The sequence below is a fragment of the Canis lupus genome, chromosome 16, assembly GCF_011100685.1.
Source record: "Canis lupus familiaris isolate Mischka breed German Shepherd chromosome 16, alternate assembly UU_Cfam_GSD_1.0, whole genome shotgun sequence".
NCBI lineage: Eukaryota > Metazoa > Chordata > Mammalia > Carnivora > Canidae > Canis > Canis lupus.
Genome location: NC_049237.1, coordinates 44,357 through 50,356, shown reverse-complemented (window position 1 = coordinate 50,356; position 6,000 = coordinate 44,357).

Below are 6,000 nucleotides of genomic sequence, written 5' to 3'. Positions count from 1 at the left end.
CCAGCCCACAGGGAAATCTTATGCTCCGCGACGCTGAAGGCAAATGGTGCCACGGACCGGTATGGGCGCGTGGACGTGTGTCCTCTCCACGCGTGGGGCTGCCAGCAAGCAGTTTGCTGTGCTTGCCAGGTGCCGCGGGCTGGCAAGTGTGGGGGCTGGGCCTGCGCCCACCCCAGGCCTCTGACACTGCCTCACCGGCCTCAGACGACGGATCAGGTCCGACTGAAATAAATGCAAAGTCTTCACATTTGTTCCCAAAGAATATCTGACATGACAAATCCCACATTAGGATGAAGGATGACGGAGTGAGCTTCACAGGGATCCCACTGAGCAACATGGGGACGGCCAGGGCATCAGCAAGAAAAATGACTAGTTGACTCAGACACATGTCGTCTGTAAAAATCCATGAGTCCCTAATAACTCCCAGAGAGAGAGCACCAGCGAGCGAGTGAAAGCCACCCTAATTGGTCTCTGCTGGAAGCAAGGGCCATAGGAGCCGTTCCCCTGGAAATGAGGGGCTCCCTGCAAACCATGAGGCGCCCCCCCGCCCGCCCAGCAGATCAAAACCCCTTCCTATGGAGGGAGGCCAGATGACAGCCAGAGGCGGCAGTGAGAGGATCCCCCTCGCGCCCCTGGTGGGCACCTGACCCAGGCGAGGCTCATCCAGGGAGGCCGAGGCAGGGGGCACCCCGGCTTCCAGATGCACCCGCATGGCTCAGCTCCCAGTCCCGAGGGCTGCGTCGGCGACAGCGTCCCAGGGCCAGAGCCGCCCCAGGGCCGTGGGAGCCTCTCCCAGTCCACGGGGCCAGGAAGGTGCGCCCCAGGGGGCCAACCAGCCTGCCAACAAGTCAAGGTGGTGAAGGACGTCAGGAACACGAAATCAAAACTGCCGTCTTCGATTCGCACCAACCGCGTGTTAAACACGCCTTGGCGACAATGGGGGACATTTGATCTTCAACTTGGGATTTGACATAAGATAATAGGGAAAGGCCATTGCTAACTTTCTCTGATGTGACAATGGGATTGGGATCCTAAGGAATGTCTTTAATTCTTAGGGGAGAATGCCAAAGCGACACAGGCTGGCTGCCCCCACGTGTGACGCATGTCCCCGCACAGGAGCAGAGAACCACACACTGACAAAGGAATCCACGTGGTGAGGGTATGAGGAGCCACTTAATATTCAGTCAACATCGATGCACATCTGAGCGATTCCATACTGAAAAGTGAAAACAAAGGTGAGAATAAGGGACACACTTCACAGGAGCCGTCAGCGGAGGCGAGGTAGCTCTGTGTCCTGAAGGTGGGAAAATGAGTGAGAAATATCAGAGAGGGAGACAGAACATGAGAGACTCCTAACTCCGGAAAGGAACAAGGGGAAGTGGAAGGGGAGGTAGGTGGGGGAGATGGGGTGACAGGGTGATGGGCACTGAGGGGGGCACTTGATGGGAGGAGCACTGGGTGTCATACTATATGTTGGCAAATCGAACTCCAATATATATATATATATATATATATATATATATATATATTTAAAAAAGAAAGTAACGAAATGGTAATTACAACTCAGGTCTGTCTGATTCTAGAGCTAAAGCTCAACACTCACTCAGCAAATACTTCTGTGCATACATTTTTGTATGACTTGTGTTAGTACACACATGGTCCATTTATAAACATAGTATCGCTGAGTCAAAGGTTATGCAATATTTGAACCTCAAGATGTATTTTCTCTTTTTTTTAATATATTTTTTCAATTTTTATTTATTTATGATAGTCACAGAGAGAGAGAGAGGCAGAGACACAGGCCGAGGGAGAAGCAGGCTCCATGCACCAGGAGCCCGATGTGGGATTCAATCCCGGGTCCCCAGGATCGCGCCCTGGGCCAAAGGCAGGCGCCAAACCGCTGCGCCACCCAGGGATCCCTCAAGATGTATTTTCAAAGTAATTTCCAAAAAGTTTTACCGATTAGCACTATTGCAGAAAATCAGAGCACTACTTTCTCCATACTCTTGCCAGCATTGTGTAGTATTTATCTTCCCCCTCCATATGATATGCAAAATAATTTGTGTTATTAGTGTTGTTTCAATTGTCATTTCTTTAATAATTTACTGTTTTAGTAATAAAATGTATATATTTAAATATCATTCTTGTCATCAGCTGTTGCATTATACCTCATATGCCTATCATCTCTGTTTTGAAGACATGGCATAAAATTCTCAAGAAAGTTTCTTTTTTGTGCATTTGTTTATGTGTGTGTGTGCAGTACATTATTCATTCTCTGTGTCACCGCATGTATCCAAATTCCTTGTTTTTCTTTTTTTTTAAAGAATTTTATTTATTTATTCATGAGAGACACACACAGAGACAGAGAGAGAGAGAGGCAGAGACACAGGCAGAGGGAGAAGCAGGCTTCCTCAGGGAGCCTGACCCAGAACTTGATCCCGGGACTCGATCCCGGGACCCCAGGATCACTCCCTGGTCCAAAGGCAGCCGCCCAACCGCTGAGCCACCCAGGGATCCCTCAGTTAAGGTTTCAGGACTTGGGCAAGGTAACTGACTAGAGAGTAGGAACACACTATTTAAAGTTGCTTTTTTTCTCATAAAAATGATGGCAGTTATGGAAAGAGAGAAGAAAAAGTTTTTGAAAACTAACGTGATATGAGTTAATACATGTATACACACATGCATATGTACGTGTTCTTTAAAAGAGTGAAGAGTTCAAGGGAAAAATAACATTAAAAGAAGAGCTGTTCAAAATTTTTCTTAAATTTTAAAAGTCCTTCAGAAAATCAAAAGTGATTAAAGATTTTGAGGTCAAGAATTCTTAGAAATTAAGAAATCAACTCACCATTTACATTTCTTTTAGAGTCCCTCTATAGGAGCACCTGAGTGGCTCATGGGTGACCATCTGCTTTTGGCTCAGGTCATGATCCTGTGATCCCAGGACCTGGGATCGAGTTCTGGATGGGCCTCCCCGTAGGGAGCCTGCTTATCCCTCTGCCTGTGTCTCTGCCTCTCTCTCTGTCTCATGAATAAATAAACGAAGTCTTTAAAAAAATAAAAATAAAAAAATAAATTCCCTCTATACACTCCAACAAGTGCATATCACATTGCAGAAAAATGCACCGGAGTCCACCAAATGCTACCAAGTCTAGGAAGTAGTCAGGGTTAACATTTATTCCAAGTGGAAAAACGTGGCACTCAGCTACATCTAATGGCATGAAGATCAACTAAGGCACACAAAAGCACTTGTTTTTTGTAATATATTCAAAGGTACAGCCATTTGCTGTGCTTAGCATTCTCAAGACGATAGTTTTGTCAATGGTAATAAGTATGATTATGTTATAGAATTATCATCAATAAAAACAAAAGTGTCATAAGTGGTGTCCTTAAGGTTGGAACCAATTAGCAGCACCTGTAATCATTCTCCTTAATTATTCTCATTTTCTTAGAGGAGAAGAGAGGAGAACTTAATGTGTATCAGGTTAAGTGTTTCCTCCCTAAAGTTAAATACTCTTTTCTATAATAATCTCTAATGAATGCATGTTTGATATTTTATACTTCTTTTCTTTTGCATGAGCAGACCTACTGACATTTTTCACCTTGTTCAAGCAAAAATGAAAAAGAATGCTAAGTAATTACAATGTGGAAGTAGCCTTTTTCTTTTTCTGAGTGTTACTTGGAAGAATGCATCTTGCTACAAAGCCAGTATTTTTTCTTCAATTAATATAAATAAGAAATGGGACAGATTAAGGGATTGGGTATGTGGTTTATCTCTGGTCTGTAATTTGTTTAAAAAGCAACTCCTATTTCTTTTCTAACCTGTTCATTTCTCTCCTCTACATAGCTTAAAAAAGAAAAAAAGACCACCTACATCCACACAATATCATGTCCCCCAAAGCCAAACTTAAAAAAAAGGAAGCATCAGTAAAATATTTATTTAACTTTTCTGCTCTAACAGGCAAATGTAACACAAAAGGCAACAAAATCTACATTATGATTTCATGATTATTAATTTGAATATGAATGGAAATGCCGGATTCCAAAGCTCGATTGAACTGCAAAAGTAATATACTGTGCTGTAAGTCATTTTTTTTCCTAATTATATGGTGAAATCATTAAAAAATAATGATTAAGTTCACTCAAAATGACATTGGAAAGCTTGTAGAAATATAAAAGCAGAATCTTTACATATATGTGCGTGTGAATATATATATATATATATTTCATTTTTTTATCATGGTTCATACTGCAAAGATTTTAAGGAGATTGACTTTTATCTTAGAATTCCTATCGATAAGGAGGATAACTACGTAAAAACAAACAAATTGACCAATCTATCAATGGAATACTACAAATTAATTTCATTATTGGTTATGTACACTGTATTATGAACTTGTTTTCTCAATTGCAGAAATGTCTCCTTTACAATGAGCATTGTTTATTTGAGAAAAGAGAGATTAGACAATCTACAGGTAGAAAAAAACTGAGTGAGAAAAAATTTATTTTATTTTTTATATATCTGATTTATTTATTTATTATTTATTTCAGAGAGAGAGAGAGAGAGCATGAGCGATGGGAGCCATACCACCCTGAACATGCCCAATCTCATCTGATCTTGGAAGCTAAACAGGGTTCGGGCCTGGTTATAGTACTTGGATGGGAGACACATATATCAAAATACCACATTGTAGGGACGCCTGGGTGGGCAGCTGCCTTCGACTCAGGTCATGACCCCGGGATCCCAAGATCGAATCCTGTATTGGGCTCCTGGAGGAGCCTGCTTCTCCCTCTGCCTGGGTCTCTGCCTCTCTCTCTCTGTGTGTGTCTCTCATGAATGAATAAATAAATCTTAAAAAAAAATACAACAAAAAACCCAAATACCACATTATTCATCATCAATCTAAATGATTTTTATTTTTCAATTATACCGCAGTTAACTTAGAAACAAAATGAATGAATGAATGAATGAATGAATGTTATATGACAATGCACATAAGTACTATAGTGGGTGCCCGTATCACACCTTCCTATAATGCTCTATACAAGAAGATGAAACACAGCTTATAACCTTTAACTCAAGAATTTTTTTTTTAAATATCTTCTCAGAAACTATAAATACAATATGTCCAAAGTTTTACCAACATAGCTGATTAAAGTTGTATTATGTGTCTGTAGATGTAGGTGAAAATAAATATATATTCTCTCTCTCTCTGAATATACGCATATGCACATGCAGTAAATACTATAAACTATATTATATTTAATGAAACCATACAATAATTAAAAATTTCCTATACAAAAGAATTTAATGATATGGAGGATGTTCATATTATTATCAAATGAGAAAAAGAGATCATGGAAGAATGTTCCAAAATAGCCCATTTCTATAAAAAATTAAGTTCCATGATGTACATGCCCTTGTCATCAGTGAAGATTAGTAGCGATTCATTAGAAGAGTTTTTACATCCTTTCTTTAGAATTATCTGTATTTTCTCAATCAGTCCCTTGCCACATAAGATGATTTCAGCCCATATTAATCAGAAATGTGGCTTCAGTGAAGAGAGACACAACTTGCTGTGACAGTGACAGGTACAAAGTAAAGTCAGTAGGATGCTGGTGGCATGAAAAAAGAAGGATCAGTGTAGGGTGGAGTTCCTGAAGGAAGGAAAGCTTCTCACTGTACATAAGATGAAAAACAGGTAGATCACCCATAAAGAATTATGGTGTTTTTTTTTTCCCCCAGCTGGAAAGTTCTTTCCAGGAGCTTCAGTACAGCTTACAGATAAGGAAAACATTTAGTAGCCGAGCAAAGACAAGTAGCAAAGTCCTTGGTTTCTTTTTAGGAAAAAGCAAATTCCTATATTAGTATAAAATGTTTGACTTTGTTTTCATTAATCGTCCTTCAAAAACATGGTACACATCTATTAAGCTAGGGCTATTCTTACGTTCAGTAAGAGGTTGTTTGGCACATGCTAGAGTCATAAATGTTTCCTGGAAACA